The sequence below is a fragment of the Octopus sinensis genome, linkage group LG12 (genome assembly GCF_006345805.1).
Source record: "Octopus sinensis linkage group LG12, ASM634580v1, whole genome shotgun sequence".
In the NCBI taxonomy this organism is placed as follows: domain Eukaryota; kingdom Metazoa; phylum Mollusca; class Cephalopoda; order Octopoda; family Octopodidae; genus Octopus; species Octopus sinensis.
Window position 1 is genome coordinate 33,322,630 of NC_043008.1, and position 12,989 is coordinate 33,335,618.

General features: G+C 32.6%; 1 long non-coding RNA gene across 1 annotated transcript; it reads right to left on the bottom strand.

Moving 5' to 3' along the window:
• Nucleotides 1-7,976: 7,976 nt before the first annotated feature.
• On the bottom strand, nucleotides 7,977-12,586 carry LOC118765595. The gene is made up of 2 exons (XR_005001456.1): nucleotides 9,086-12,586; nucleotides 7,977-8,808 (listed from the first exon to the last, which is right to left on the bottom strand). It is a non-coding gene; the product is annotated as an uncharacterized LOC118765595 (long non-coding RNA).
• Nucleotides 12,587-12,989: the final 403 nt, after the last annotated feature.

Sequence of the window (12,989 nt, forward strand, 5' to 3'; positions counted from 1 at the left end):
ATTAACTATGAGTTAATACCAATGACTACAACTCACTGGTAGAGGTTAAAAAATGGACAGAAAGCAGCCAAGAAAAGGAGAGAAAATCCAAAAGTACATACACTGTACACAGAATAAAACACAATAAGGTAGAAAAGTGAACAGTAAAAGGAAAGGAAAGGGAGATCCACAAAGAGAAAGGGTGCTGCCAAGCTTAATTACTAAAGGGAACAAAATATATATACACACACTCATACACACATGAAGATAGTAAAAGTATGCAATACATATAGTAGAGTTTGTTTATTCATTTTGAGCTGTTGATTCACATTGATGTTACTCAGAGTTTCTTATTATGTATGATACTTCATATTTTGCTACACAAAGAATTGCACTTATGACAGTGATGGAATAAATCAACAGTTTCAAGTAACAAATATACAAATATATCTGTCTGTCTGTCTGTCTATATCTATTATATATATATATCGTACCGAGATTTTAATCCATTCTTGTTGCTTTTTTCCTATATATATATATAGAGAGAGAGAGAGAGGTTGATGGGTGAGAAGGATAAATGTTTAGTTAGTTCCATATATATATATATATAAGGGCGGTGCCCCAGCATGGCCTCAGCCGGATGGCTGAAACAAGTAAAAGAGTAAAAGAGTATATATATATATATATAGAGAGAGAGAGAGGTTGATGGGTGGTAAGGATAAATGTTTACTTAGTTCCATTATTCACTGCCATTTCTGAATGTGAGAATTTTTAATCATAAATCACTCTATTCAACAACTCCTTTCATGAATAAATGAAAACAAGCAAAAGTGAAAGTCAAAGCCTTGAAAACTCTTCAGTATAATGTGAAATACACGAGATAATGCCATTTGTCTGGAAAACAACAAATCAAAACAAAGCCAGTAAACAATACAAAATTGATAAAACAAAGAAACAAACAAACAAAAATGGATAGTGATTAGTGTGTCATGAGAGAAAAATCCGACATTTCAGGTAGATTTGATGGCGAGGATATACAAAAAAAAAAAGCAGCAGTAGATATAATTTTTATTATCTATTTTTCAGAATAAAAGAAGAAAGTAAAAATAGTCACCATAAATGAGTCAAAATGAAAATTATAAGAAGTTAATGTTATCTGCAAATTGGAATAGATACAGGTAAAATAAATGTTAGTTACATTTAATATATATATATGTGTATATATATTTGTTCTGAAATTCTTTGGTTCCTCTTAACCATCATGGCTGAGTTAATGCTGACACAATACTTATACATATTATACATACATATATATGTATATATATATATATATATATATATATGAAGGAATTTTGTGAAACAACTTATTCAAATGATTGAATAATTTTAATTTACTCAAAATGCATTTCTTTGAATAATCTTAATTTACTGAAAAGTATTTCTTTGCATAATGTTAATTTAGTAAAATAGATTTCTTAAAATAATTATAATTGTCTGAAAAGTATTGCTTTGAATATCCTTAAGTTGAGGTTAGATTTTATCTGTCACTCAGTTTAAGACCACCACCTTACAGTCTATAGTAGACTAAATATACTGTTGCAAACATTTGAACCAGACCTCCATTTTGAACGTATCTGCCTTCCATCTTTCAGCAGTCTAAGCAACTCTTAATAGCACAGGAACAGCTCTTCCTCTTCATCTGATGTATTAAAAATTGAAGAAGAAAGATATTTAAAAGTATGTTTTTCAATAACTTCAATTTATGCAACTGATTTCTTTAATTGTTCTTAATATCGTTAAATGTATTTCTTTAACACACAAAAATATTTCTTGGAACAATCTTAACACACTCAAATTCATTCTTTGATTCCCAAGACAGTATTAATAAATCACTGAATAACATTGATTAGTTTTTATACTGAAAGTTTTGTAAGCCAGTTTTGAAAATTCAGGACATTTGATTTGTTAGGAAATAATACACCTTATTGTTAAATACCTGAAGATCCTGTATATCTACAGATGAAACTCATATTAATAAGAGGCTGACTTGACCAAAATAAAATATCATTAATCTCTAGCATGGTACAGAGTACTTTTTTCCAACTTTTAATTCTAAATGTGTGTGTGTGCATATATGTATGTGTGTGTGTGTGTGTGTATATATATATATATATATATATGTATGTATGTATATATATGTATGTATATATAAATATATGTATGTACATCTTTAGTTACCCCATGAAGAATATTACTCAGCTTGGGGTCATTGATGAAATACAGGTAACTATCAATAGACATAAAGTGTTTGTAGAGAATGTATAAGTTAACTAGTGGGACAGAGTATGTTTTATGTCTTAGACAATTTGTTTATTAAGCAAGCTATTCCTTAATAACTAGGGGCACCCACCCCCAAAAATGCTGAAGATTGGATCCATTGAAGTGTTGTTGATTAACATATTGGGAATACTTAACAAGTGGAAGGTACCTCTAATGAGCTGAGGGAACTTTCATATAATTACTCAATGTACTGGAAATAACAGGCAAATATGCCCCAAACTTCACTCTCTTGTCTCATGAACAAAAGGGATACATTAGATTGTGTGGTCCTGGATGCATTACCTGAGAGTAAAAAATGGGGCTGGTTATAGCTGGAATGCTTTTGATTGTTCGTCTACTTGAACAGAGCTGATCTGGGGTTAAACTAGAGCAACAGTGTTAGTGGGATGATATAGGTTATAATTGTAATTGATTGTTCTTTCATATTTCATAATTTATATGGTTAATTCATTAAGCTGAAGGCTTTATGCATTCAATTATTTTAGCTAGAATAAGAAAATAAATACTATTATGGGTTACTCTATATTTTTGTAGAGTGTAAATTTATTATTATTATTCTTATACAAAAATGTCGTTGACAAGGCCTTTGAAGTTTTGGTCAGTTAAGCCATTATCAATTTGATGATGGTTTAACTGGCTGAAACTTCGAATTTACTGTCAACGTTCTTGTATAAGAATAAGTTATTTTAAATATGTATTTTCAACTCTTGTTTTATTTATTTATTGTATATTTTGCAATTATTATTTTTGTAGTTAAATTGTTATTTAAAACACATACATACATTTGTGCATAGAGAAGAAGCATATATTTTCATGCACACACTTAACCCAGCCAAACACATGTCAACAAGGAAGCCTTTACATGGTCGTTTAATACACTAATAATAACAGTCAAATCTCTCTCAAAACCATCATACCGTCTTAAAAAGGACATGTTGGATAAATGTAATCAAGAAAACAAAAAAAAAAAAGAGTTGTCATGACTGGAACACCACTGACCACCGATCTGTTTAATAAAATGTCGACCCAAAACAACAGCAACAGGGAAACCGCTATGAATTTCTTCAGCCTATAAGAAATAGCAACCAAATCTCTTTCAAATCACACTCTGGTACTCTACAGCTTTCGGTGGGGAAAACATTAAAAAAAAAAAATGAATTGAAAGTTATTTCCCTTAGGTTTTCCTAAGGGAAATAATAATAATAATTTCCGACATTGGGGCAATTTGTTGGGGTTAAAGAATCATTGATTATAACAACTGTAGTTGTTGTTGATAGTATATTTTATTGATCCTGTGAATGATATAAAGTAAATTTCCCCTCAGTATAATTAAAACTCAGAATGTAAAGGGATATAACTATGTAACAAAACACTGATAGTCGTCTATGTACTGATGGTGGCTCAATAGATTCAGTCATTTTGCCTCCCTTCCTAATAATAATAATCCTTTCTTCTAAAGGCACAAGGCCTGAAATTTTGATGGATGGGAGCTAGTCAATAACGTTGACTCCAGTGCTCAACTGGGACTCATTTTATCAACCTCAAAACGATGAAAGGAATAATAAAAATAACAACACTCTTGGATGTTAAAAGCAGAGAAACACACACACAAACATAATATAGGACCAATAACAGAAAAATACTTTAAAAAAAAATAATAATAATGACGAACTTATTGTATACAGTGTTTTGGTGCACTACAACACGTCAGAAAATGTAGCCAAATGTGTATGAATAATAATGATTTCTTGGTACAAGGCCCAGCAAATTCAAGGAGTGGGTAAGTCAATTACATTGACCTCAGTGTTCAACTGGTACTTATTTTATCGACTCCAAAGGGATGAAAGGCAAAGTCAACCTTGGTGGAATTAGAACTCAGAACATAAAGACAGACAAAATGCCACTAAGCATTTGCTCCCAGATTCTAATGATTCTGCCAGAACATTGCTTTAAGTGCATGAATAATGATAATGGGTTTAACAATGAAAATATTCAAAATATTTGGTTGAAATACAAAAGCGATTTCTTTACTGACACAAAATGCAGAAACCCATAACAGAATTAACAGTAAAGATAAAACAAGTTACAAGAAATCAGTGTGGACAGTAAATGAGACAAGATCAGTATAAATTCATGGTGTGGATGTTGTGAGATTAGAAGGAAATGACTTCATGAAGACAATGAGTAAAAGATGGTGTCCAGAATTTCTTCATAAACCAATGTTTACTGTGTTTTGTGGCATATAAGTCAAATTTTTCCAGGCCAAACTTTGCTGTTAAAATTAAGGTAGGTCGACTTATAGAACTTTGAAGTATCAAAGACTCCATGTGAAACACAGCAACATTTGGAAACATAGTGACACTGTTTGAATGATTACACTATAAATTATGTCCATTTGTATGCTGGGAGATACAGTAAAAGAACAAGAACCCTGTGAGGTAGGACAATGTGTTTAGATATGGAAAAGAAATATTCAAAAATTTTAATGGCTTAGTCAGGAAGAATGGTTTATACTCATGGTCTTCACAGTCCCTCCAAGATTAGTGCAGTTTATAGTTAGCATGAACATCTTTAAGCTGACATTTGTTGAAAATTCCATGACAAAAAAAAAAAGCAGAAAAAGAAACTAAGAAAATAAACAAATGTTGGAATACATCAATGTACTGATTGTATGTATGTGACAATCACATTAATTGCAATAGGTTAATGGGGCAAAGAAATTAGTGAGGTTTAAAGACAAGAGGGTAAATGCAAGTATACAAGCTGTTGTGACAGAAAAAGTTGTCAGCAGACAGTCACAGGAAACGAACCCATACCCATCCGATACCAGCTGAGTACTCTACCATTAAGTTACACTGCTGTCTGCTGACAACATTTTTCATCTTATAAGGGTAAAATACCTAATCTTTCTGTTGTTTTCACGACTATACTGCATTCAAAATATTACTTTCTTGTCTGTAAAATATGAAATACATTTGACGCTCCCGAAGTATGTTTACAAAATGTTGTTGCATTCCAAAAGCCATTATATTTAGCATTTGATTTGATGATTATATGTATGTGTATATATATATGTATGTATGTATGTATGTATATATACATACATACATACATATAATGGTTTGGTGATGCAAGCAAGAAAATAGAACACAAAAACATGAGTATATATACATATTTCTTTTCATTATTAATAATCAGCAGAAATTACAGTGACTTAGGGGCCAAAAGTTTTGTGCATTTGGTAAGTGCCAAAGAACGAAATGCTCAGCCCTTGAGTCACTCTGTAGCTTCTTATAATTATTAACTATATATATATATGTGTGTATGTGTGTGCATGTATGTATGTATGTACATTTATGTATGCATGTATTGCATATGTATTAGGATTGGTAGAACAAACAGGATAAACAGAACTTAATACATGATATATATTTTATATTATTTTTAGTCAGCAGAAAGTTATCAAATCAATTAAGGTGTGTAATTTTCATGAATGGCAGTTACCAAACTGACTTCAAATCTCGACTTTGAAGTCATTTGGTATGTAGCATGCATGACATTCTCAGCTCCTAAGTCAGCATTGCAACCCTCTACTAAAATAATAAAAAATACATATATCCTACACATACACTTATACATGCATACATGTGTTACACACACACATATATATATATATATATATATATATACATACATATATGTACATATAGCTACATGCATATAAGTTAGACAGAGGATTTGGGCCTACACCCATCACCCTTGCAAGCTCTACCAGACAAAAGAAGTTGCAAATTTTAGAAAAAAAATCCCCACAAAATTAGAAAAGTCTAGATCCATCGGAATGGTGTTTAAGGCTTCTGACTTAAACAAGCAAGTTTTGGCTTATGATTGTAAAAGTGAAATGTAACAATAAAAATTATATTTTTATCAGAGCAATGAAAATAAACTAGAAGCTTTTATATTACTTGTATTGATTTATGTTTGAAGTAGTATGTGTGTGTGTGTATTACATACACAAATATTAGGACATATACAAATGTGGAGGTGGGGAGGCAAAGTGTACATTAATAGATTCCTAGCTTACTTAATGCACACCCCAGCCATCACTTGCAGTTAAGCTGAATATTTCTATAGAATGAAGCTTAAAATCCCAACCTTCTATTTCTCATCACCGTAAGCTATGATGATATTATATATATGAATATATATATATATATATATACTTATACAAGTGTATGTACATATATGGGTGACCCCCTTCGGTCATGAATGACCATGGGATTGCACCTAGAAAGTTACCCTCCAAGGCACAAGTCCAGACAAGGTTGTTTATGGAAGACCAGCAATTGCCATGCATACCAGTCTCCCCTCTCCATGCCACCAGTGTTATCCAAGGGAAAGGCAAAGGCTGATAAAGCTTCGCATCTGTGACGTTGCAACTCATTTCTACAGCTGAGTGAACTGTAGCAACGTGAAATAAAGTGTGTTGCTCAAGAACATAACATGCAGCCCAATCCGGGAATCAAACTTACAACCTCACGATTGTAAGCTTGATGCTCTGACCACTGAAGCATGCATCTTCACATGTACATATATACCTTTACATATATATATATATATATATATATATTATTGAATATAAACACATACACACTGAAAGAAAAACTTACAATTAAGTAAAGTGGGCAAGAAACAAGACGAAGAAATAACAAAATAGAATCTTTGCTTCCTCTCTAAAACTACATTCTTTGTTCTTTGTAGCATTGTCAGAACTTCCATCATAGATCACAGTTTCAAGAGGCTCTGAAAATCATACTTTTGATATTAAAATGTATGAGAAATCAAGAATCAATCATAGAGTAGAACATGATAAAACTGATTAAAATATAATTATTTAAGGAGGCAAGACAGAGACTGTAGCCTTTTCTGGGCTTTTGCAGAATAGTAGGGTCAGTGGGGATGAGATTTTGCCGAAATTTTTGTGCTGTGAATATGCAGAGAGAGAAACAATTTGTACAGTTTTGAAGAGGAAAGATTGGGGGAAAAGTGTGTATAGCATACAGGACCTGAAAGAAGAGACTCAAGTGAGATACACTGAATGATAAGAGAAGGACAGATAAATGTGTTGAGTGGCACTCAGTTTTTCTATTTATTCTAGTTCAAATGATCAGAGGCCAGCAAGTTCAGGGGAGGGGATAAGTTGATTATATCGACCCCAGTGCTCAACTGGTACTTACTTTATTGACCCTGAAAAGTTGAAAGGCAAAGTTGATCTTGGTGGAATTTGAACTCAGAATGTAAAGAAGGACGAAATGCTACTAAGCATTTTGCCTAATGAATTAATGATTCAGCCAGCTTACCACCTTAGAGGCTGTTAAAATAATAATAGAAGGAGCAGTAAGTGGAGGACTAAAGTTTGCAATCATTTGGTTTTGTAGGGAAATGATTTAGTGTAGAATATTTGATGCAGTACTAACTTTGAATAATTTTTACAGAGATAGTTAACATCATATAAAATATTTTAATGCACTCTATCACATTTAAGTAGAATATATTTTCATTAGTATGATTAAATACATGTTTTAGTATTGAATAAATTTCGCAAATGTCATTTACACACCAAAGAACTATATAAAAATAATTTAATGAATGAGCAGTTATAAATTCAAAATCATTTACTTTCAAAGCCATGGTTAAGTGTGCAAGACAAATGAGTCATTTCATTGTACATTTCTTTGCTTTAACATCATCTGTAAATCATTAAAGTAAAATCATTGCTTTTCAGTCGGAAAAAAATTTCAGAATTGATAATTCCTAATTTATAATGAAAATAAATGAAAACACAATTAATCTGCAGAGTTTAATTATATAGTGAAAATTAAAATCAAAATTCTTTATTACAAATATAATATTGATTTCTAGCATAGGCACCACAAGGTCTCAGTAGGTTATATTGACTCCAGTGCTTGACTGGTATTTTATTGACCTCAGAAGAATAGAAGGCAAAGTTGATCCTGGTAGAATGTGAACTCAAAACGTAGATAGATATAATTAAATATCAAAGAACATTTTGTTCATGGCTGTTCTATTTTCTGTCAACCCATCTCCATCAATTAAAAATATATTAGTGAAATAAAAATATAAGCGACAACTAAATCTAAGCTATTGCTATTTATCTCTTAATAAACACAAATAAATCTCCCATTCATACTATTTATCTTATAATATTGATTTATATCAACTGGTGCAAGGCCAAACATTTTTGTAAGAAAGGGTAGTAGGTGACAAATTGAACCTAGTACTTTACTACCACTTTATCTTATCATCCAACCTCCATCACAGACGGATGAAAAGTAAAGTGATTTTTTGACTTCAGGATATAAAGGGACATAACTAAATACTGCCTAGGCATTTCCCCAGCTCTCACAATCCACTATTCTCCTCCTTTACACAACAATAATCATACAAGAAAATCCCTTTGTTGCTTATCTCAATATCCAAATTATTTTTACTACCTCTTCATTGAAAATTTCAATTAAATAGTATGTATGTGTGGTGGTGTTTGTGTGTATATATATATTTTGGCACAAGGCCAGTATTTTGTGGGGAGGGGATATATCAATTACAACAAACCCAATATTCAACTGGTACTTATTTCATCAACCTTAAAACTCGCCTTATATATATATGTGTGTGTGATTTAATTATATCATTGTTGAATTGCTACATGGTGGCTCTTCTCTAATTTATACACACACACACACACATATATTGCATGTTCATATGTACCTAGTAAACCTTCACTGCTAGCATTTAACACAGTGAAATACTTTGAAATAGGTTTTTTTGTTTACAGGTTAGGTTCATCATGGTATTAGCCTTGTACTAGATCTTATTAGGTTAGAAAAGACAGATACAATGGCAGATGGTCAGATGATAAACTAAGAAAAAGCTTAATGAATAAAGACATCAAAATGTTAGTGGTTTTGGTATTTTCTGTTACTAATCAGAACTTTAGACTTTGCTATGCTCATCATTAAATTTTAACTTGAAAGCAACAATTTTTCTTATCAAAGCAATCATGAAATAAAAAATATGAACAACAAATCAATGGAGTTGCTTTATGGTATTATGACCTGTTAGAAATAGCAACCAACACACTCTGAAACTACATTTTACTAGATAGGATGGATGATCATTATAAAAGTAATTTTGATTGTAGCTCTGTTTGATCTGGGACAACCTGGGGTTATACAACAAGTTCATAGACAACTAAACAATTTCCTTTGAAATTGTTGTTATTGTTTAGTCCCAGATCAATCCTTTTTGATCATGCCTATGATCAAAGATGTTTAGCTGTTACCAGTTTGTCTAATATTTTTAGTCATTATCCAATACATCCTGCCTTTACTAAACTGATAGTGAGTGATTTAAGGAAAATTTGACTGCTATCTCTAGCAGGTAGACAGAACATATAGAGGCTCACTCTTAGTTACTTAGGTAGCTATAGTTTGTTATCTAGTTAAAATATCTAAGTTATTAGAGTTTGTTGTGAAAATATAATAGCTTGACTAAAATAGAAGTTAAGATTTCTTACCTCTGTTAACATCTAAGGATACTCCTTCCTTACCCTTTGTAAAGAGTAGATCATCCAAAACATGTGTAAAGAGTATGATGATACATAGTATATAAGATATGGAGTTTCAATATTAAAGGCAGTAATAGAAAAATTGAGAGCACACAAGACAAACTACAAACTGGTCATCATTAAAGACATTAGCTCCTACATGCAAAGAAACAAGAGCAGTTGTGCTGGAATGGATATGTCATGTGAATGGAGAAATGCTTAAAGTCTATCTATGCTTATGCGTATATGTCAGAGTAGTTTTGACATACTGTTCTTCATCAAGGATTTTAGTGCTCTTTAGCAAAAATGCTTCTGGACATATCAGTTACATTTCTGATGCAAACCTACAAGAGACCACCTCTGGTTTCATATGAAACTGCCTGATTATAAATGTTTGTATTTAAAATATAATTTTGCCTTTTAATTTTTATGTCATAAAAATGGCAAAGTTAGTTATTGAACTAAATCTGGCCTTGCTTTTTAAAGATGTTTGGTTTTTTATTTCAAAATCATTTGGAGTACATTAAAAATATGATCATAAAAGAGATTAATCAGCCTAATGTTCCCATATTATGTCACATTTATACCTGTAGCTTCTGCTTTTTGGGTAGAATTATTTTACACAAACTAATTATTCCACAAATGTTTAAGTAATCCTCTTCAATTAGTTATGTAAACACATGTGCAATAATTAGAATGTGCATCTAATTAATTAAAAATATAATGGATTATTGTACATATTAGGTTATCTCCAGCATAGCAATGGTGAGTGAACCATCAAATGTGTGCATAAACTGAATTGTTTCTGCTTTTACTGCCACAGGTTAATTTTGAGTTCCACACAGACATATCACAACTCTAACATTGAAATATATATTGATTTCAAATTTTGGCACAAGGCCAGTAATTTCAGGGGAGGGGTTAAGTTGATTACATCAACCTCAGGACTCATCTGGTACTTATTTTCTCAAGCCTGAAAGGATGAAAGTCGAAGCTGACTTTGGCAGAATTTAAACTCAGAACATAAAGACAGACAAAATGCCACTAAGCTTTTCACCTCGTGTGCTAACAATTCTATAAGCTTGTCACCTTCACTGAGGTATAGATTAACAAGAATAGTAAATGGACATGCAGTATTAAAGCTTCGTTGCCAAAGTAAGGTAAATGGAAGCAGAGTCAAATAGAGACATGGCATCTCCTACACAAAGTCTGCATACACTGAAACTGACTCTGTACCTGTCAAAACCTGAAATATATTGGTACCAGAGAAATCTGGAGGAAATGTATACCTTGTGAAGAGAGGAAGAATGTTAGTGAAGAATTTATAAAGGCAGGTGAAGCAATGAAGCAATATAATACTGAACTCACCATAAAAATCAACAGTACAAAGACTATAAAATACTGGTTTTGAACAGGAACTCAAAATCCAAGAGAGGTCTGGGTAGATGTAGCAGGGACATGATAGGATACCCCATTTGGTACAGTTTCGGGCTTGGAAGAAATCAAATGATAGGAGAGAAAGGCTCAACAAAATCAACCACACCCTACACCCATGCAGTCAATGTCATTGACTCTTCAATGCAAGAAATGGTTTACAGAGTCATCAACACCATCACCATAGTTTTCAGCAAAGAAGAAACTAAATTCTTGGATATGAGATAAAGCTGACAAGTAAGTAAGTAGAGGGTAGGAGACTCAATGTTGAGTATTTAGTGCAAACAATATGTATTGAAAAGGAGCAGAGGAATCTCTGTTAGAGTGAGTGAGATCCAAGTTTTTAGCTATATAGTGTAGGCACAGGCATGGGTGTAGATGCAGGTGTGGCTGCATGGTAAAAACTTTGCTTTCTAACCACATGGTTTCAGGTTCACTCCCACTACATGGCACCTTGGACAACTGACTTCAACCAGAGCCCCAGGCCAACTAAACCTTGTGAGTGTATTTGGTAGATAGAAACTGAAATATGTATGCAGGTGTATATTACTGTCACCTTGACTTGATATCACGATAGTTGTAAACAAGCTTCACTGTTATGCGAGTGGTGTCCATTTCCAATCTTCCATGAAAACATACTGGGTCATGAGGAACTATTACTTTCCCTGTAAATAAGTGAAAGGCATCTGGCCATAGCAAAATCAGCCTCAACAAATTCCATCTGACTTATGCCAGTATGGAAAAGTAGATGTCAAGACGAGGATGTTGATGATTAAATGAGCAGGAGAAGGTAATCGGTAACTGCTTACATGAAATGATGTCTATAAATTTGACTCAGATGGATTGCTTGACATTGTTGATAGTTTTCTTTTTGTATTACCTCAGTGATCAAATAAGGGCAAGAAATACATGAAGTGAACATATAGCTAGAGTAATAAAGAGGTGAAAGGAGTGCAGAGACTTGTTCACCATACAAAAGCAGATTATATGAACCATGTATAAGAAGTGCGAAGCTATATGTTTCACTTTATGGTGGATGAGGGACAGATATTGAAAACGTGAAGCCCAGTAGAGGTTGAGGAAAAATGAGCCAGGTATGACTCCTTGGGTGTATAATTTTAACTTTCTGCCTAAAAGGTAGTTCCGAGAGAGAGAGAGAGAAAGTGGGCAGGCATTAAAACATCAAGGGAGATGACTGAGCTGGTGTAAAAGTATGATACAAATAGATAATAGCTGTTTGAGTAAAATAAGGGGCCATACACTAACAGTGGAACATACAGGGATATAAAGAGACCATGGGAGAAGAGCTACATCTAAATATCAAGATGCGACTCATTAATAGGATGTCACAGGATAAAGAGGAATGATATAAGTCATAAATGTAGAGTCATCCTACTTATAATCAGCAGAGAAAACAATGATAATAATGATAAAAATGGGGACACAGACACACACTCACTCGTAGATACATATGTTATCAGTACTGTTTTGTCATTGAAGACTTGGTCTTTGAATTCCTTTGTTAGATTCTTAGTAATAACATCTGTTCAGGTTTTCTTTAAGTGCAGTCAGACTTCATAGTATAAAAATATTTTTTTTTAATATCAGA